General features: G+C 44.5%; 1 long non-coding RNA gene across 4 annotated transcripts in view; it reads right to left on the bottom strand.

Annotated features, from left to right (window-relative positions):
* The window catches only part of LOC142011206 (uncharacterized), a 261,545-nt gene that overhangs the window by 97,023 nt on the left and 142,166 nt on the right, over positions 1-22,356 (bottom strand). For 3 of the 4 annotated variants that reach the window (XR_012644997.1, XR_012645000.1, XR_012644996.1), the window contains exon 3: positions 22,038-22,107. The exons of the other annotated variant lie outside the window; for it this stretch is intronic. This is a non-coding gene — a long non-coding RNA (uncharacterized LOC142011206). The remainder of the gene's footprint in view (positions 1-22,037; positions 22,108-22,356) is intronic. 4 annotated transcript variants of the gene reach the window in all.

Genomic DNA, 22,356 nt, shown 5'->3' with positions numbered 1-22,356 from the left:
CGACCTCCGCTTATGAAAACTGGACATGCTTGATTGCTCCACGCTGACACAGAGCATGTTCAATTAACGCTTACATTATAAAGATTGTGCAAACAACACAAATGGAAATTAAACCTTTTCACTAGCCATCTACATCAGAACATTCACAAATTGAAATAAGTGTGAAAGAGCTGCACTCAATCAATTTCAGCTCAAGTCGCTGACCTGATTATGTTATGCATGTCAATATAAGTTTCCTTAATTAAATGTGGTTCAGTGAACATTCATGGTAGGAAAAAGGGAGAATTTGGGTCTCTTATAACTATCCAGAATATTAACAGGGAAAACAACAGAAATTACATTAATAGAAAGAAGTTTCTGCGAGATTAAAAAAAAATGCCTACATTATCCTAATGATCTCCTACGACAGGTGGCTTCAAAACAGGGTACTAGAAGGCTCCCTATTTTTTTCTTAATCTACCTTGGGTGCTTAACATTTACAGAAAATGGCACAACATACACAACTTAGGGGGAAACTAAGTATTGTATAAACCCCATTTGTCTGCTAATTACGTAAGTGTCAATGCAGGCAACAGAAGGTGCCTCATGAAACACTGCAATTAAGCAGAGAGGGGGAAAAAATGACCTTAAAGTCATTCTTTACGCTTGCTCCATTTCACACGACCAGTAACATGGCTTCCCCAAACTAAGTGTTTATTGTTTTATTCTTATACTTTCCTTTTCATTGCCCCCACCCCCCGCCCCACGCCACCAGCCCCTTTTCTGCTGTTTCCAGCCACAGCGGCACCACTGGAACCCACTATGCTGCACATGTTACCAAATACCTTGCGTAAGTGGTGCTTCCCAGGGAGAGTTTTCATTGATATCACTTGGTAACGGAGGACCCCCACACCACAGCTGGGATTGCGGTGCTGTGAAGTGCTGATAATGATGTTGGAAGGTGTTAATTAAGTTTCTTGATTAAATTGCTTTTTACTCAAAATATCGTACTTCCTTGGAGGAAAAGAAGTGACAGACTGGAAAAGTCACAGAGCACTGTCATAGAGATTGATTCATGGGGGGAAGAAATCTTTCTGATGGCCGGCTTGTGTTACTTCTACGGTATCTCCTCTCCCCTCCTCAGAGGTAGACTGTGGATTACACCCCATGTATGATTCAGAAGTAATAAAAGGCCCTATAGCATACTAATGGGAGCATCCGGTTGTACAGATGGGTTTAGATGATCCATACATCTATGCACATCATAGCCAGAAGCATGTGGTGGGCAACTTCTCGTTTTTGCCCTACTGTAGAGAGCTGATCACTTCTGGACCTGGAAATAATATTCAATTAAGGACAGGCGAGGTCACCTTCATGCACAAAAAACAAATTAAAGCATTCAAGCCAAATATATTGGAACAGCCTACACTGGAATAGCCTGTTTGACTTCAACACCCTGCGGCAACTGCAATCACGTTTTCATATACAGAACATTGCAACAGTTTTCAATCTTCCCTTCTTGAGATTGTGCTAGATTCTGTTCTTTCTCCCCCTCCACCCTCAAGGGCTTTGCCAATCAATTATCCATCACTGATGTCCAAATAAGCTAGAAATATTTCTTCTTATCTGAGCCAAGTGCATCAACTACAGCAAATAAACTTGAAACATTTAGATCCTTTTCCAGTTTGTGGATTATTTTAGAGTATACTTCAACTGTCTTATTGAAAATTATATGCTAAATATTCACGAATACGTCTTGAGGTGCAGTTGTTCATGAGTAATTCAGTGTTAATAAGCAGCATCTGAGAACTGACAACTGAACCGTGCTGGTTGACTTGGATTAGATATGGGGATCACATGATGCTCTTTCTGTTCTCTGAATCAAAGAAACTAAGTCTTAGAATCAGCTGCCTGGTATTTATCCTTTCTTTTACGAGTTTAAAATTTGCTTTATGTATCTATTCTCCCATGCTCATTAAAAGTTTACAGCTTCCATTTAAGTTCCTTCTATATTTGCAAGAATAAGCATCGAGAGCAAAAGGTTGCTGCAAATTCCATTTTATAGGAACAAACATTCCTGAAAAATTGTTTGTATCATCACCCAACATTCTGACCCAGAGGTTTGTGAAAAACATGGAGACCTGGGAGAACCTGGGGTCAAGGGGAAAGGAGAGACAAACGGTTACAGCAGGGATAAGACAGAGAGAAGAGAGAACATATGGGGAAAGGGGAATCAAAATCAGTATCCTTGGTAGCAACTATCAGAGGGGTAGCCGTGTTAGTCTGGATCTGTAACAGCAACAAAGGGTTCTGTTGCACCTTATAGACTAACAGAAAAGTTTTGAGCATGAGCATTGACTCACTTCATCAGATGCTCATGAAGTGAGTCTGTGCTCACAAAAGCTCATGCTCAAAACTTTTCTGTTAGTCTGTAAGGTGCCACAGAACCCTTCGTTCTTGGTAGCAAAGGATATATTGCGTGCTTCGGAAGGACAGGCAGGTAAGAGGTATTGTTTTATATATTAATAATGTAAGAAATTGAGGTTAAGATGGAAATAGAAGAGAGTCTTGCTGAAAATCTCTGAGTAAGGAAAAAAGTGATGGGAGATGATATGATAGGATCCCACTACAGACCAACTAACCAGGAAGAAGGGGCAGATGAGGATTGAAAAACTAAACCTCCAAAGCACAGGACTTGGTAGTGATGATGATTTTAACTACCCAGACATCTGCTGGAAAAACAACAGTAGGGCAGAGATTGTCCAACAAGTTCTTGGAATGTAATCTGGAAAGGTTGAATCGCACTCATTCAAAAATCTCAGAGTACTTCAGGACCATGTTTCTCAACTGATGGCACATGTAGAGAGAAGTCGGCAGGTGCTGATTTTATTTTATTTTGTTTTATTTTTTTAAAAAGGGGAACTTTTTTTTTTTTAATAGAGAGGGAGAGAGAGAGAGAGAGAAACACTGGACTAGACGATCTCTCAAGTCTCCTTCCAGGCCTATGACGCCATGATTTTATGAAGTGCTGTCACAGAGTAACCTGACAACAAAGAATTTTTCAACCACACAATTTATTATAGTCCATTTTTGTTATTTTTTTTTGTTTAAATACAACATGAATTTAGTGCTTGCAAATATTCTTGGGTAGATAACCAGAAGATTCCCCCTGTCTGCGGAGTAGGTAGGGCATGGGCATCACCGAAGGAAGCTTTCCCACACAGCCTGATCAATGTGTCCCAGCCCTGATTTTGGGATTGTGGAAGACAAACTTGGAGAGCAGTCATTACCATCATCATCAGCCACCATAGGCTCAACACCTATCTGTGTTTGATGCTTCCCTCGCACTATTTCCTTCCATGTTGCAGAGCAGTACAAGATATTAAATTTGACTTTGTAGTTAGCATAGACAGAAAAGTCACACTTAACCCTATGTGACCTGCGACCAACTGGCACAATGTTAAACATGACCTGGCCCTGTCTACAGAGTTACATTAATTAATATGATTTCTATTCTAAACTGTATAAGGTTTTTATATCATCAGCAGAGTATCTGAGAACCTGCTTCTCACTGCTGTGTCCTAACATCATCCAATTCTCCATTTAAGACAAGCCTCTCCCAGGCCAGTCACTAAGGGCAGTGACACCATTTGACCTGTACGACTACTCAGTACCTGGAAGAGATCAAGTGAATGACCAACTTGATCAACATTTATTGCTGGTTTTTAAGTTCTCATATGTAAAAAGTCCTTGACACTTTCACCATTATTGCCAACAAAGATGTTAATTAAAGCTGATTGCTGCAGCAGGTTTTGTAATGTGGACATCTTGCCTCAGAAAACCCAGGTAAAATCCACTAGCCACTCTGAACCCCAAGTGGGTCTGCCCCATGAAAGCTCATCACCTAATAAATTATTTTGTTAGTCTTTAAGGTGCTCCGTGACTGCTTTTTTTCTTTTCATCAGCTCAGGCATTTTGAGTCCTCTGATGATGGTAAGTATGTTCCTAGAACATTAGGAGGTCACCGCTGGAGACATCTCCTCCAGTAACATTCCCTGCTCACTTTCAAAATCTCTGCAGTTACTCTGAGGACTTGTCTATACTAAGCGGAAGATCGACTCAGTCAGGGTCAATCTTGGAGTTTGATTTTGTACATCTGCTGAAGATACAGCAAAATCAATCTCTCTGGGTTCAACAGTCAACCCCTGTAGTCCTTGCAGTTGTGAGGAGTAAGGGAGGTCAGTGAAAGACAATAGAGGCTAGGTCTTCACTAGGAAATAAGTCAATTCCAATACATCAATTCTAGCTTCGCAAATGCCATAGCTAGAATTGCACATCTGAAATTGATTTATTTCCCTAATACAGACAGAGCCTGAATAAAATCAGTAACTACTCTGGCAACTGTAGAGCTACCGAAACAGGCACTGTTCATCCTACTATTTCCGTTAACAAATCGTAGAATTTTGCTTTTGTTTTGACCTTTCCATGCTTCACTAATTCAAATGATCCCTTGTAAGCACATCTGGAGTAAATTAAAAGGATTAACACAAACCCTTATAATCAGCTTTAGCTGGCACTTACACATAGCATACTTATTTCTCTATGTTTATATTCAAAGCTAGTGCCGCATAGCACCTCTATTGCTTCAAGGACCATAAAAGATATTACCCAAATCTGCAAAAAGAAATTTTACAATGAAACTAACAAGTAGGGTGTTGTCCAAACCTGCCTACTGAGGTATAGTGAAAGCCTGAGCAAAATAATTTATATATAGGACTTACAAGGCAATTTTTAAAAATCCCAAGAAGGGGCCAAGGCTACACAGCCCCACCCATACCCATCAGTTACTTTCATGCATATTCATGTGTTTCTACCCCTTCCACCATTAGTTCTCTCCCTCTTCATGTTTTCATTTGCCTGCTTGCCCTTATACATCAATTCTGTTTCCTACCAATTCAATCCACCCTCATGATCCAGCAGTCCTCCTTTCCATTCCGCTAATCCTCTCATTCCTCTAGTCCTTTCATCTCTCTCGTCTCCTTCTATAAATCCTTCACTCCCAGCTGCTCAGTCCTTCCCGAGGTATGTATTTTTTACTTGTCATAGTTAAAAGTTTTTAAAAATTAAATTATATAGTCCAATATTGACTACATACAGTAGACTTTCATATCCGGCAGCCCCGGGACTGGGAGGTTGCCAGACATTCAGATATTCTGGATAATAGAGAGGTATAGCCAACAATATATAACACTAAAGAAAAACAAGGTTAGATATTAAGAAGCAAACAAAAATGTATGCAGACTACTTCATTTACCAACAATAGTAGTATTGCACACTTTAAACTTATACTGTATTTGCTGTATTTATTTGTATTTACTTTCACAGTGCTGCAGTTACGGAAAACGTAACTCAAATTTACTTACTGTTAAAACACTGGGTATTTGAGAGTTCTGGATATGAACATTTATTGGATTGGTTCTTCCTGATTTTCTTCACCTATAGCACTGTTTTGTATAGATCAGTAAAATATCTCGTCCATCGCAGCAAACTTCTCCCTGTTCACGAGCGCTTCTTCGTTCTCATCTTTGATCGCCATCTGCTTCGGTTGCCATTTCCTATTAATATTCCTAATTGTCTTATACACCTCCCTGGTCTTATATTCGCCATAATACCTGTCAATATCTTCACATTGCTCCTCTAACCATTTCTCCTTATCCTTTCTGGCTGCTTTCCTTACCTCATTGCACATCATCCTATATTGCTGTTCTGGCATCTCAGAAACATCTCTTCTGATCTTCAACACTCTTTTCTCTTGAACCAACTTCAGTGTCTTCTGGGCAATCCGTTTCTTATTGATCTTTTCTTCTTCTGGAACAGTCTGCTCAATTGCCTCTTCTATAGCAATTGCTATCCCTGTGACTCTCTTACCTAGGTCTTTCTCTGTGGCAATATTCTTAATCTTCTCTTCGAGCGCTGTTCTGTTTGCTTTCCCTGTTTCTTCCTCACATAGCTTCACCACATCTCTTATTTTCTTAAACTGTGTCTTACATTTTCTTTTGAGTTTTATCATGATGTTTGAGATCACTAGAGTGTGGTCTGAGTCTATATCAGCTCCTTGGAAAGTTTGGCACTGCTGTACTGATGTTATCCATCTTCTTCTTATGAAAATCATATCTATCATGTTCTTGGACTTCCCGTCATTCAGTCGTCATGTCCACTTCCCACAGTCCTTTTGTTGGAATCTCGTGTTGCAAATCACCATCTCATGCTCTGTAGCAAACTCAAACAGTTTCTCACCTTGTTCGTTTTCTTCTCCATACCCAAACCTTCCCATGATTGTCAGACATCAATGGGCGCTGAGCCCACGGTTATTGATGATGATGATGATGATGACGACGGCATTGTGGATATGTGCATGCTTTAATAAGGATACTTTTGAAATGCGTGGCCCTGAGAAAGCCTACCATAGTATACAAATAGTCTAATAATAGTAATTAGTGCTAATAAAATACTTAATGTGCAATGCATTCATAGAATCATAGAACAATAGAGCTGGAAGAGACCTAATAAAGCCACCGAGTCCAGCCCCATGCTCTCAGCAGGACCAAACCCATCAGATCAGCCCTGCCAGGGCTTTGTCAAGCCAAGACTTAAACACCTCCAGGTACTCCACTCCTTCCCTGGGTAGACCATTCCAGTGCTTCACCACCCTCCTAGTGAAAAAGTTTTTCCTAATGTTCAGCCTGGACCTTCCCAACCACAACTTGAGACCATTGGTCCATGTTCTGCCATCCATGACCACTGTGAACAGCCTCTCTGCAGCCTCCCTTCAGTAAGTTGAAGGCTGTTATCAAGTACCCCCTCAGTCTTCTCTTCTGCAGACTAAACAGTGAATCAATGGATGTGATTTATCTTGACTTTAGCAAAGCTTTTGATACAGTCTCCCACAATATTCTTGTTGGCAAGTTAAAGGAATGTGGATTGGATAAATGGACACTAAGATGGCTAGAAAGATGGTTAGAAGGTTGGGGCTAGAGGGTAGTGATCAACAGCTCGATGACAGGATGGTGGTCAGTTTCTAGTGGAGTGCCCCAAGGTTCGGTCCTGTTCTGTTCAATGTATTTATCAATGACCTGGATGAGGGGTTGGATTGCACCCTCAGCAAGTTTGCGCATGACAGTAAGCTAGGGGGAGAGGTAGATACACTGGAGGGTAAGGACAGGGTCCAGACTGACTTAGACAAATCGGAAGACTGGGCTGCAAGAAATCCGATGAGGTTCAATAAGGACAAGTGCAGAGTCCTGCACTTGCGCCAGAAGAATCCCAAGCATTGTTACAGGCTGGGGTCCGACTGGCTTGATAGTAGTTTTGCAGAAAAGGACCTGGGAGTTGTAGTGGACGAGAAGATGGACATGAGTCAACAGTGTGCCATTGTGGCCAAGAAAGCTAATGGCATATTAGGCTGCATCAAGAGGAGCGTTGCCAGTAGATCCAATTCCCTCAACCTTTCTTCATAAGTCATATGCTCCAGCCCCCTAATTAGTTTGGTTGCCCTCCGCTGGACCCTCTCCAGTGTATCCACATCCTTCCTATAATTGGGGGCCCAGAACCGGACACAGTACTCCAGATGCAGCCTCACCAAAGCCAAATAAAGAGGAATAATCACTTCTCTGGATCTACTGGCAACGCTCCTCTTGATGCAGCCTAATATGCCATTAGCTTTCTTGGCTACAATGGCACACGGTTGACTCATGTCCATCTTCTCGTCCACTACAACTCCCAGGTCCTTTTCTGCAAAACTACTATCAAGCCAGTTGGACCCCAGCCTGTAACAATGCTTGGGATTCTTCCAGCGCAAGTGCAGGACTCTGCACTTGTCCTTATTGAACCTCATCGGATTTCTTGCAGCCCAGTCTTCTGATTTGTCTAAGTCAGTCTGGACCCTGTCCTTACCCTCCAGTGTATCTACCTCTCCCCCTAGCTTACTGTCATGCGCAAACTTGCTGAGGGTGCAATCCAACCCCTCATCCAGGTCATTGATAAATACATTGAACAGAACAGGACCGAACCTTGGGGCACTCCACTAGAAACTGACCACCATCCTGTCATCGAGCTGTTGATCACTACCCTCTAGCCCCGACCTTCTAACCAGCTTTCTAGCCATCTTAGTGTCCATTTATCCAATTCACATTCCTTTAACTTGCCAACAAGAATATTGTGGGAGACTGTATCAAAAGCTTTGCTAAAGTCAAGATAAATCACATCCATTGATTTTTCCCCTATCCACAGAGTCAGTTATCTCAACGTAGAAACTAATCAGATTGGTCAGGCATGACTTGCCCTTCATGAATCCATGCTGACTATTCCTGATCACTCTCCCCTCCTCCAAGTGCCTCAAAATGACTTCCTTGAGGAGCCCCTCCATGATTGAAGAATAGCTGTATTTTAAATGTTTTGTCTGAGAGCAGTGACTGTGGGTCTTACCCACAACGGCTCATTATTTAAAAAATGCATTAGTCTTTGATTTGTGACAAGACTGCTTCTGTTTTGTCTCGTTATTTAGACAACACAAAGTTGTCAGCCCTGAAAAAACAATTTGAATGTCTTGAATTGTGCATTAGAAGAGGTCTACCTGTCTCTTTCTTAGATTAGTACACCACCTATCATTGTTGTATCTAAGCAACGTTACTGGAGTGAATTTCCACAACGTTATATTATGGCTGATTAAGGACATCTCAGCATTATAATATTCTTATTGACAAGTGGATAGTTGAAATGTATTGCTACATATTTTGTCTTTAAAGGATTACTATATTGATTTAAAAGAAAGCTAGCTTTGCAGTTGTATTTCCACGGGGAAACCATGACATTTGGAGTACAAGTAGGTTAATTCTGCTGTTTGTTAGTACTCCCCTATGGACACCCACACAAAAATAAAACAGATCAATTACAGTTATGCATTTGCACTAAAAATCTTTAGAGGAGATTGTGCAGCCTGTTGACTAAAATCAAAAGATGCATTATATGTGATATGTGAATTTCAGAGGTCAGGTGGATAGGGCAGTTGTTTTGGTTCTCTTTCGCTTTACATAATTTGTTAAGACTGTGCACTTTTGCATTTTTAGTGTATTTGGGGCTCTCAGCAAAGCTGGTTATTGAGGTTGACAAGATCATCCTATAACAACACCCTGCTTTAATCACTGAAAACATTTCTAAATATTAACCATTTGAGCTGAAGTTGTCCATGTTGTGTGTCTGCCTCAGACTGAATTGTTCTAGAAAATCGCAGCGAATACAGTTCCCTTATTTCCAAGAATGAGGCTAGGGAAATACACATTGTTCTCTCCATGTAAAATTGTCAAGATCCTTTCTTTGAAAAGCTCTAATGCCTCACATTTTGAAGGGGGGACTGGAAATGTTGCCACAGAGGCAGTGTGTGGGAGTACGTGTTGTATGAGCCATGTGTCTTTTGCTATCTCACTGGAAATCTACCTAAATCTGGTCAAATTTGAGACCTTTTAAAGATTGCCGTTTCCATGTTCTCAGACTTGCTGAAAATTAACAGCTAAAATACCCAAAGATTCTGGCATCACCGAGCATTTTCCATTCCCTGGAAGCTCCCAGTACTGCTAGGGCATGTGGAAGGAAGAGAGTGTAATGATGTAATTAAAGACAGTAGCATTACGCATATACACAAAAATGGGGCAAATAAAGCTTACACAGGCAACTTTAGTATGGGTATTAGTACAAACTTCTGACTACTTCACTTTGGAGACTAACTAATATTCTTTTAACAGGTGTGTGTGTGTGTGTGGTGGGGGGGAGTTTGGAAATAGTTGTTATATAACACCACAGCTTTGCACTATACTTTACATGGGAACAAGAAATTGTTGTGTGGGTTCAAATCCATCAAATCAATTATTCTGTCACCAACAGCGACCAGCACCATGGAACAAAGGGTAAGAACCCTACTATTAGGTATGCTTAGGCTACTCTTCTCCTTAAAGAAGTCTCCTGCTAACTCATAAGGTTGAGTTAAACCCTGAGCATGAAGCTTAATACCATTTCCAAATTGTTTGTAGCATTAGCTATTAAAGCTCTGTATATTCTTATTATCCAGTTTCTCTTTAAATCTCACTAAGTTTCTGGCCCCAGTGACTTCCTGTGGTCATGAGTTTCACGGCGTAATTAAGACGTAAACCCTTGTACTCTGGGTGGAACATAGTCATCTACAATTCTCCTCCACTTCAGTCTGTCTCTGGACAAAACTTCAAGATGATCCCAGGAACACTGCAGTTGTCTTTCAAGCTCAGTAGATATTATGTTGTACGAGGTCTTCCTCTTTTGTGTTCTCCTTTTGGGTTCCATGTAGGAGTTTGACAGACTATGCTCGATGATGGTTTTCTGAGAGCTTGGCCTACCTAGCCCCACTTTCTTCTCTTTATTTGAGCATCAAGTGGTTCTTCTCCTGCTCTGTTCCAAAGTTCCTTGTTTGTGACTAAGTCTTGTTATTTGATGCAAAGAATGTACCTCAGGCATCTGTTTATGAACGTCTGTAGCTTGTGATTTGAAGACTTTTTAGTGTTCCAGGTCTTGCACCCATACAAGAGCACACTCTTCACATTTGTGTTGAAGATCCACAGTTCTGTGTTCACAGACGTTATTTGTGATCTCCATATGGAATGAAAAGCCTTGAATGCAGCTGCTTTCCCTACCCTGGTGTTGATATCCTTGTCTGATCCTCCACTGCTGCCCATAATACTCCCAAGTAGGTGAACTGCTCCACATCTTCCAGGTCATCCCCTCCCAGTGCGATGATGATGTTGTTGGACAGGCTGATCTTCATTGTCTTGGTCCTTCTTGTTGATGCTTAGTCCAGTCATTAAGGCAGTCTTGTCTGTGTTGCAACCTTTTCTTCCATGCCTTCATGTAAGGAGTCTAATTATAGGATAGATGAAATAGTATTTCCTTTAAATGGGAAGCATTAAATGGGAAGCTTCAAACTGGAAAGATTGCAGGGCTATTATAAGAAAGGCTTCAGTGAATCCTTAAGAAGATAAGAATGGCCAAATTGTGTCATCTCACTGGTCCATGTAGCCCGGTATCCCATCTTCCAAGAGTGGCTTGTGCAAGATGCCTCCAAGAGAATGAACAGAACAGGGCTCTTCTGTGAGCCATTCCCTGCCGTCCATTCTCAACTTCCAGCAGTTAGAGATTTATGGACACCCTGAGCATAGGGTTGCATATCTCGCTAGCTTGACTAATAGCCATTGATAGATAAGCTCATGGAGGATTGTCCAGTTGTTTTGGAATATAGCTACACTTCACATCCTGTGTCAAGGAGTTCCACAGGTTGACTATGAGTTATGTGAAGTACTATTTTCTTATGCTTGTTTTAAAACTTCTGCCTATAGATTTCATTTGGTGAACAGCGTTCCCTCTATTTTTTCCATCCATGGGCAGAATAAATTTTGTTATGTGCACCAAAGTATGTGTAGATGTGCATCGCCAATAAAAACACATGCTGCCCACTGTCAGTGACTATGAGTGCTCTGCTAATCAGCTGGGCAGCACCTGAATCTCCCCAGATGGCTGCCCAAGTGCTCAGCTTACAGTGAAACTGTTGGTGACCTCAGGTTGGTATGTTATGTGAAGGAGTAAATAGCATATTTCCCTATTCACTTTCTCCACACCCTTCATGATTTACAGACCTTTATCATATTCTGCTTTAGTCACCTTTTTTTTTAAATCTGTCTTTTTATTCTCGCCTCAGAGGGAAGCTATCCATAGCCCTAATAATTTTTGTTGCCCTTCTCTGTACTTGTGCCAATTACGATGTACCTCTTTGAGATGGAGAAGCCAGAACAGCATGCAATATTTCAAGTGTGGGAACACCATGGATTTTTAAGCTACGTCCACACGTGTATACTACATCGAAATAAGGTATTTCAATGAATAGTGTCTACACGTCCTCCAGGGCTGGTGCCGTCGACGTTGGACAGCACCACATCGAAGTAGGTGCTGCAGGGGAGCGTCTACATGCCAAAGTGGCACACATCGAAATAAGGGTGCCAGGAACAGCTGTAGACAGGGTCACAGGGTGGACCAGCACTTCCGGGGCAACAGCTAGCCGCTCCCTTAAAGGGCCCCTCCCAGACACACACAGCCTGCACAGCACGCGGTCTGCAGAGCCACAGGCATGCACACCTCGTCAAAGCAGTATGGACCCCCAGCAGCAGCAGCAGCCAGAGGTCCACACACCCGCCCCTGCAGGAGCAGTGCTTGCCCTGCTCAATGCTATGCAAGAGGCAGCTGACCACCTTTTATTCACAGAAGAGGAGCTGCCCCCAGGGGAGGAGGAAGCAGCCCCAGACCCTGCTGTCCTCTGCCCCCGCCCCCCACCGCACACGCCACCGGCTGTGGAGCTACCCCACGAGCACCGACTGGTGGGAGCACCTGGTGCTTGGAGAGTGGGACAACGAGAGCTGGCTCCAGAACTTTCGCATGAGCTGGCAGACATTCCTGGAGCTCTGCCAGTGGCTCACCCCCGCACTGAGGCACCAGGACACCTTTATGCGGCGTGCCCTCAGCGTCAAGAAACAGGTCGGCATCGCTGTCTGGAAGCTGGCCACTCCAGACAGCTACCGATCCGTGGGGCAGCAGTTTGGCGTGGGCAAGGCCACCGTTGGGGCTGTCCTCATGGAGGTCAGAGGACCCAAGGGGGGGGAGGGCCAGACACACCCTGCACACCCCTCACTGGTGCTCTGCCATGTCCTTCCCCTGCAGGTCGTCCGTGCCATCAATGCCCTGCTCCTCCACAGGCTCTTGTGGCTTGGGGACCCGGATGCTGCCATCGCGGGGTTTGCCAGCCTGGGCTTCCCAAATTGCTTTGGGGCTCTGGATGGGACCCATATCCCCATCCGTGCCCCGGAGGATGCTTCCTGAACAGGGAGGGCTACCATTCTGTGGTCCTCCAGGCCTTGGTGGACAGCCGGGGCCGCTTCCTGGACATTTATGTTGGCTGGCCTGGCAGCACCCACGACGCCCGGGTGTTCAGGAATTCGGGCCTGTGCCGCTGGCTGGAGATGGGGACCTACATCCCTCAGCGGGAGATCCCTGTCGGGGACACCACCATGCCCCTCTACGTCGTCGCAGATGCAGCATACCCCCTCCGGCCCTGGCTCATGCACCCTTACACGGGCCATCTGTCAGCCAGCCAGGAGCACTTCAACACGCGCCTGAACCATGTGGCCAGGTGGTTGAGCACACTTTTGGCTGCCTCAAAGGGCGCTGGAGGTGTCTCCTCACCCGCCTTGATGCAGGCCCCACCAGCATCCCACAGACTGTGGGTGCATGCAGCGCACTCCACAACCTGGTCGAGAGCAAGGTGGAGGCATTTTTTCAGGGCTGGGCTGTGGAGGCTGGCAGGGCTGACATGCAGCCACCCGCTGCCCCCAGTCGCCAGGTGGACTCCAAGGGGATCCGGGTCCAGGAGGCCCTACAGGCCCATTTTGACCAGGCTGTGGGGTGAACGCTGGCAGGCCCCCCACTGCACCCCCCCATCCTCCACAACACTCCCTGCCCCCACCACAGAGCACCCAAGAGCACAACCCCCCCACACTTTTCTTGCAAATAAAAATGGAGCTGTTGTTTTTGAAACCAAAAAAAAGCAGTGAATTCTCTTATATTAATACTAACAATATATATATATGGTAAGAACAAAAGGGGGGAACTATTTACATGGGGGGCAGGTACCATAAAAGAACAGGGGTGTAACACAAACTATATACAACAAATATATGATGGGGGATATGTACAAAGGGGGAGGGGGGGCCACATCCTGGGCCCCACACCCCTCTACTGTCCGGCACCAGGGGTTGGTGGGCGCGACCCTCGCCTCGGACTCAGCCCTGGCCGAGGCTGGCTGGGGGCTGGATGAACCGGCAGCTATGGCCGGCGGGTGTCAGCAGGCCCCAGGTCCCCCTCGGCAGAAGGTCCCGGGGTGGCGGACGGCAGTCGGAGCGGCAGGTGGAGCGGCGGGCAGGGCGGGCAGAGCGGTGGGCGGCGCGGCATGGGGGGCCAGGTAATCTGCTATGCACTCGAAAGTGCGCATAAAGACACCCCATGCCTCCTGGCGCCAGGCCAGCGCCCGCTCTTGCAGTTCCAGCCGCCGCTCGTCCACCCACAGCCGCTGCTCCAACACCTCCAGCTGACGCTGGAGGGTCGTGAGCAGCTGGGGGACTGTCGCCATCCTCAGATGGTGGTGGCTCCGCCATCGGCCCCGCCCTGGGGCTGGTTGGTGCTCCACTGAGGGGCTGGCCTGATGGGATGGCCCCAGTTGGCTCTCCGAGACCGCTGACACCTCGCCGGCGCTCTCCAGGCCCTCCGATGGTGCAGCTGTGGAACACAGAGGGGGAAGAAGAGTGGAGAAAGCTGTTAGTGTGGCCCCCGAGCTGTGGCCCTTGTCCCCCAACCCCTCTGCTACTGGTTCCCCATCCCTATCCCCGGGAGATGCTGCTGATGATGATGATGATGGGTGTCCCACCCCCTCCCTCCCGGGGGACCCTAGGTTCCGCTCCCCCTATCCCCAGGGATGGGGCATGGCACTGTCCTACTGGGGGTGCAGGGGCTGATCTTCTGAGGGACATGCCACTGCTGTCCTTGGGGCCATGGTCATCTGGGCATGTGGAGGGCCCTGGTCATGTCTCTTGTCCCCACCCCTCAACCTTGGGGGCGTGCACCGGGGGGGTACATACCTGACGGTCCGCTCCCATGGTCGGGGGACACCCTCTGGGCGGACGCCCTCCTGGAGCTCTAGGATGGCAGGATTATGTGCAGGCCCCCATCGCTGAAGGAGGATTCCCTCTCCTCCTCCTCCGGCATCCCAGGGGTGGGCTCCTGGTGGGGCCCCTGGGGTGCGGGGCTTGCCTCCAGGGTGGACTCCGTCTCCGGGGCCTGCTGGGGCTCGTCAGCCAATGTGTCAAGAGTGGCCGGTGTGGAGAAGGTGTACCGGGGGCCCAGGATGGACCTGAGCTCCCTGTAAAAGGGGCAAGTGGCGGGGGCGGTCCCAGATCGGGTGGCCACATCCCGGGCCCGGGCGTAACCCTGCCACAGCTCCTTAACCTTACTCCTGACATGGTCAGGAGTGCGGGCAGGGTGACCCCTGGTGGCCAGACCCTCGGCCAGCCAAGCGAACGCATCCGCGTTCTGCCCCTTGCTCCCCATTACCTGGAGAACGTCCTCCTCGCTCCAGAGCCCCAGCAGGTCCCAGATGTCGGCCTCTGTCCAGGAGGGGCCCCACTGCCTTTTCCCAGGCTGGCTGGATGCCTGGGAGCCCTGGCTTCCCTTGGGGGAGGTGCCCTGGGGGCGCTTGGGGTCTGGCAGGCAGCCATCGCAGCGGGGGGTGTCTTGGGGCTGCAGAGAGGCGTGCAGGCTAGCCGCGTGGCAATGCTGCTACCTGCACGCACTCTCAGCTTCCTGCACAGGAAGGCAGGGGGCGGGGAGCTTTAAGGGCCCACTGCACGCGGCGACCATAGAGCTCAGGGGCTGAAGAGAGTGTCTCTCAACCCCTCAGCTGATGGCTGCCATGGCGGACCCCGCTCTTTCGATGTTGTAGTGGATCGGCTACACGTGCCCTACTTCGACGTTCAACATCGAAGTAGGGCGCTATTCCCATCCCCTGATGGGGATAGCGACTTCGATGTCTCGCTGCCTTACGTCGATGTCAACTTCGAAATAGCGCTCGACCCGTGTAGACGTGGCGGGCGCTATTTCGAAGTTGGCACAGCTACTTCGAAGTAGCCAGCACGTGTAGACGTGGCTATAGAGTGCTATTTGTGACATTTTCTGTTTTATAATCTATCCTTTTCCTAGTGATTCCAAACATTCTGTTAATTCTTTTGACTGCTAATGCACACTGAATGGATATTTTTCAGAGAACTAACCACAGTGACTTTAAGATCTTTTTCTTGAATGGGTAACAGTTTACTTAAATCCCATCATTTTATATGTGTAGATGGGATTATATTTTCCAATGTGCATTATTTTCTATTTATGAAGACTGAATTTTATCTGCCATTTTCTTGGCCTGTCAACCATTTTTATGAGATCCCTTGGTAACTCTTCACGGTCTGCTTTGGATTTTACTCTTGACTTATTTTGCATTGTCTAGAAACATTGCCACCTCACTGTTTACCCCTTTGTCCAGGCCATTTATGACTGTATTGAACAGCACCAGTCTTCATACGAATCCCATTTCTTACCTCTCACCAGTGTGAAAACTCACCATTTATTCCTACCCTTTGTTGTTGTTTTTTTTTTTTCTTTTAACCAGTTACTAGTGCATGAGAAGTTCTTCCTCTTATCCCAGGTCTGTCCAGTTTGCATAAGAGCCTTGGGTGAGAGCCTTTGTCAAAAGGTTGTCTGACATTCCAGACATAATGTATCCAATGGATCACCCCTGTTCACAATGTGTTGGCCTCCTCAAAATATTCTAATAGAGTAGAGTCGCATGACTTCCTTTTGCAAAAGCTACATTGGCTTTTTCCCATGCTATGTTGACTCTTAACTTGCATGTAACGAATTATACAGTGGTACGAAAGTGGGAGTAGGAGAGTGCAAGTCCTCTCTGTCCTCTGCAGTAATCAGCTTACATAAGAAGCATCCTTCAGCTCCAAAGCTTGCAGAAATAAACACAGCAAATGGCTCTCCTGGTTTCCCGTTCACTCATTGTAAAGAAACTATCAAACTTTTTTACCCCACTGCTCCGAGATGCATTAAAATCTTCCAGCCGAGTGCAAAATGTGTCAAACACCATTGCTATTCCAGCTCTACTTAGAGGGGAAAATCCATTTTATACAAAATGTCAGTGAAAGACTTTCAGCTAAACATCAGTCAATGCTGGAGAATGGCCTTCCGTTTCATGCTTAATGAGTCCAAATTTAAAAAAGAACCTCTGTGTTTAGAGCTGGCACTAACACATGCTGACTGTCGACAAAGGCATCCTTAAACACCACTATTTCTGTTGGTACAGCAATCCAACCTAATCTGAAGTGGGTTAGACTATTTCTATTCAACTATGGGGTATAGGTAGACACTATTTGTCATACCACTGATCTCTTATAAGCACTGTGCTCTGTTTTTGGAAATAGCTAATTATCTGATATCCGAGACGTTGGCAATCCCCTGACATAGAAAAAATGCATCCATTCATGCAATGGCAAGTAGGGGGCAGGGGGGCGAGTCAGTCCTCTTTGTCCTCAGCAGAAATCAGCTTAAACCAGAAACGTGAGATTGAATTATTGTATTATGTGTAATTCACAGATGTTATCTCTGATCAAAAGTTATCTTCAGAAGCTTACACACTGCTGCTAACCAACATGAAGTTAACTCCTACGTACTCCAGTGGGGATCTATCTAAATCAAGCATCTCAAATAGCAGCCTGATCAAATTTTTTTGCAGCCCTGGAGCTTGGAACGGTCCAGGACATGGAGTCCCACTGGCAGCTCCAGGCTAAGAGCCCCATAGGCATCTCCAGCCCTAGGGGCCAGGCCAGGGTAGTGAAAACCCAGCAGTCCTGAGACTGAGAACCAGCCAGGGCATGAAGTACCTTAAATTTTATATTTAAATTAAAAAGTATTGTATATGAGCAAATAATTTTACACATCAAATGTTATGAACCTTTCATAAAATTATAAAATAAAATTCATATTAAGTATTAAATTCTCAAATAAAATTATTGTATTATATTCAAACAAGACCAGGAAATATTATAAAATATACCTAAAACATAATCTTTAAAAATAAATAATTACAACTTTCCAATAGAAGCACTTTTTTTTGGTGGCCAAAAAAGCTATCAGTTTTTGTTCATGCAGCCCTCAGTAGCTTTGAGTTTGACGTGCTTGATCTAAATTATATAATCTGTTTTTGTCATTTGGATCACAGATGGGCTAGGAAAGGAGCTTTTACTTATCCTACATCTTCTTTTTCTGCCTTCAGCTGAATGCTTCCGAGACAATGCTTGGTGCAAACACATGTACTAATGTTGAGTGAAATTCTGGAAATCAACATCTAATTAGAATTTTTATATTGGTACACTTATAAATCAGTCTATCAGCTCGCCTTTTACTAACTACAGGGGAATGGATGTTATGATTCCAGACTCTCTCCAGTCTACACGTTAATCAAGCTGTTACAGAAAGGGCCTTTCCACAACCATCAGTCTGACACAAAGCTAAAAAAATTAGCAGAGGTTAAGGAAATGAAAATTTATGACCTAGGAAGAGGCCAGCAAAATTACCCTTTTTGAGATTTTAATGAGAAATTAAATTTATAACCTTTTCTCCATGCTTGTTGCAGTCTAAATCAGAAGAATGGCCTCACACAGGCCATTTTCTCTCCCTGTTACAGCTTTTGTCTGGAAAATGAGGTTTCAGAACTTTTATGTCTCATAGATTGTGTTCATTATATAAACAGGCAAAAGGTGTTCTAACAGCTAACATAGGAGCTGCCAATGGCTTCTAATTAATAAACTACCTGACCTATTAAATATGGCTTACTTTAGTGTTCTCAAAAGCATAGCACTGGTAAACTCAAGCCTGTTTCAGGTTTCTATTCTCAATATTGACCTGAATTGCCCCTGCTACTCTGACCAAAATCAGTCTGCACCAGGGATGCCAAATTGCATGGTAGCAAAATTTCTAGGGCACAGGTAGAACACACCAGTATTTCATATCTAAATCCAGTGTTGCAGCCATCTTGTGATGGAAGGCATTACCAAAGGATCATCCAATGTTTTCTTACGTGGTTCTAACTCATCTTGTCCTGATAGTTTCCACATTCTCCCTCTTGCCCTGCATTCTCTTCTTGTGTCTTCCTGAACTCTTTCCTCTTATTCTTTCCCTTTCTTCCGTTATTTGGCTTCCAAGTTTTCCCTTGTTGCTTGCACTTTCCTGCTGACTCATCCTGTTTGCATGGAACAGGGGGCTCCTAGGCCCAAAACAAGGCACTTTTGCAGCCTTCCACCTTGGGAGTGAAAAGAAAAAGCTTGGGCTGGTGAACTGTGACTTCAGCTGGAACACTGTCTAGTCAAACCATTCCTATGACTGAACAAGAGCAAGAAGTCAGCTGTCAAGAAGCCACCACTTAACTGTATACGAACCCATGTCTTCATTTTAAAGCCTCTCATGGCCTATCCCTATCGTACCTATTCTCTCCTATTTCTGGATCAAGATGTCAAATCCCATCTTTCATCGTGCCAGCCTCCATTACTCAGGATTTAAATGTTCAAATAAGAACTTTTACGGTTTCTCCCATGTTGCCTTTCATGCTTGGGAGACCTGCCCAATAAATATGCACAAAACTCAGTGTAAATACCAAAGCTTGTCTCTCATCAACAGGAGCTGGTCTAATGAAAGTTATTGCCTCACCATCTTGCCCTGTAAGGCCCAAAAAAATGACACATTAATTCATTTTGAGGGCAAAAATCACAGCAAGAATGAGAGAAAACTTCAAAACTTTCAAGCTTCTAATTGGAGACTTTACAAGTGAAGTCTAAAATGATTTTTCTTCTTCAATTACTTTAACACACAAACCTCTAGTGCCAGGGCTGAAATAAACATGCCAAGGAGAAAGACAGGTGAAATAATGAAAACAGGACCAAAATAAAGTGAAACAAACAAGTTAGATGTTCAGTTGTAGAAATACAAAGGAAAAAAAACTTTGAAAAATCAAACATGGTCAAAAAATAACACCTTTAGTGAAGGAAAGGAAGAATCAAAGACATCGTAGCAAGAGTACACATGTATATAATAGCCCATAAACCTGCAGATCTGGTACATCTTCATATACAGAGTAATTCTGTGCCCCTTGACCATGCAGGGGAGCGCTTTAGCTAATTATGATGGTGGCAGATGACACTTTCCCCAAACAAAAGGAAGGACTGACATTCAAAAAGTATTGTCATGCCCCTCATGGTACAGAATACACAGGACATTATTACAAGGGACAGAGTCAAAGCCCATTGAAGTCGATAATAATGTAAAGCCTTATTGAGAATTGTCCTCTTTGAAAATATTATAAATTATCGTAGGCAAGAAACCAATAGGGTTGTATAGAAATGTTAAGAGTCTAAAAACCTAAAGAACATAAGAATTATATCCCTAATATTGAATTATGATCCACCTCAAGCATCCAATAAAGAATTGTAGCCTTGTTATAGAATTTCCGCATGAGCTATTAAACTATAGTCTATTGACTTTTATGATATTTTTCTATAAAATTGTGATGACGTATGACAGTATGCACAGTCATTAAATTTTGGCCTGGACTAAGTGCTCATTGAAAAAATTCAAATGTTAAATAAGTGCTGACATGGATTTTTAAAGAGTAAATCCTGCCAAACCAACTAATTTTCCTTCTTGAACAAGGAAAATGGCCTAGGGGATAGGAAGTTAGCAGCAGATGTGATGTAGTAGCACTTCAAGGCTTTTGATATAGTTTCACATGGCAACCTCACACTGAACTTAGGGCAATAGGCTCAAGATGAATATATTACAAGGTGGAGGAATAACTGGTTGAAAGACTATTCTCAAGCACTATATCTACATGAGAGCCTTTTCCTGGCAGAACTGGACTTTTGTTGGGAAAACCCATGAAGCATCTACATGCAAAATGTGTTTTGTCAACAGTCTGTCAACAAAACCCGGCACATCCGCTGGCAGCATTATACCTCTCCCTCTTCAGGTATAACACCTCTCTTGACTGACAAACCAGCCATGTAGATGCTCTGGGGCCCTTTTCTCAGCAGACAGGGCTTCTGATTCACCGGACAGCCCTGTTTGCAGAGCTGGCAGTCAGCCGTTCTGTTGAGATAGGGCAGGACAGTCTGGCTGTTTGATCTGCTTTTATGTGCAGATGCAATCTGTTCACAGAAGTTTTGCTAGGAAATCCCTTCTGGCAGTGACTTCTTCCACAGAGCCTTCTTGTGTAGACGTAGCCAAAGAGTAGCTACCAAGATTCACTGTCCAACTGGGAAGACGAAAAGTGGAGTCCCATAGAGGTCCCTCCATGGCCTGGTACTAATCAATATTTTCTTTAACCATTTGGATAATGGAGAGAATGCTTATCAAATCTGCCAATGAGACTAAGCAGAGAAGATTGCAAATACTTCAAAGGATTAAAATTGAAATGATCGTAATAAACTGGAGAGTCAGTTTGAAATCATTAAGATGAAATTCAATAAAGACAAGGACAAAGTACTTCACTTCAGGAGAAAAAAAAAATGCAGAAATACAAAATGGGGAATAACTAGCTAAGCTGCAGTACTCCTGAAAAGGGTCTCATAGCTCTGGCACATCACAACTCGAGTATGATGCTAAATACAATATTGCAATGTCATTGTGAAAAAGGCATGCTCCGGAAATTATTAATAGAGGTGTCATATATGAAGTATGGGTGCATAAATGTTCCAGTCTACTTGACACAGGAGAGATCTCTGCTGATGTACTGTGTCCAGTTTGGTGCAATATAGTTAAGGAAAGAGATGAAAAAGTTGGAGACAGGAAATAAGAGAGCAACAAAATCGACCACAGGTTTAGAAAACGTAACCTGTGAGAGAAGAGCAAAGGAATGGGCTCTGTTTAGTGTAGAGAAGTGAAGTCTAAGGGGATATATGTTGAGTCTACTCTCTGTGACAACCACTCATGAAATTGGATGGGATCAATTGTTCTACATATCCATGAAGGTTAAGACAAGCAGTTAATGCCTTTCTTTGCAGCAAGGGAGACTGGGATTAGACGTTAGGTTTTTTTTTTTTCCTAACTGCAAGGATACCTAAGCACTGGAAAAAGTTCTCTCTGCCCACCATTGGTGGTTTTTAAGAACAGGTAAGGGAAACATAGGTTGGGGATGACTCGGGTATACACGTGTCTACGTCAGCACAGGGGAACAGACTTGAAATCCTTCTGACGTAATTTCCAGCCCTATGTTTCTAAGATTCTATTAGAGGTATGACATGAGGGGAATCTGAAGCTGGTTCTTTATATATAGTACTTACGTTTACTAGCTTGCGTTCCACTGGGCCTTCTTTCTTCCCTTCCTCAGAGAGGCTTGAGGTGCTCAGACACCTATTAATATATGTAAGATACATTAGATAGCTGAAAAGATATCAACAGCTAGGATCAAAACTTTCAAAAATGAATGCAGGTCTGCAGACAGTGTTGGAGGAGGGAGCTTAAAGGGGGCAATTACCCTGAGGCCCGGCATTTCAATGGGGCCCAGAGGTATGGCTGCCACCACTGCTGCTTTGACAATGGCAGTGGCCAGAGCTCTGGCCCAGCACTGTGGCCTGGTTGGTCTTAAGGGCTGAGTGCCCG

Source organism: Carettochelys insculpta, chromosome 3 (assembly GCF_033958435.1).
Source record: "Carettochelys insculpta isolate YL-2023 chromosome 3, ASM3395843v1, whole genome shotgun sequence".
Taxonomy (NCBI): Eukaryota; Metazoa; Chordata; order Testudines; family Carettochelyidae; genus Carettochelys; species Carettochelys insculpta.
The sequence above is the reverse complement of the archived record's forward strand: the minus strand, read 5'-3'. Positions and strand labels throughout refer to the sequence as shown.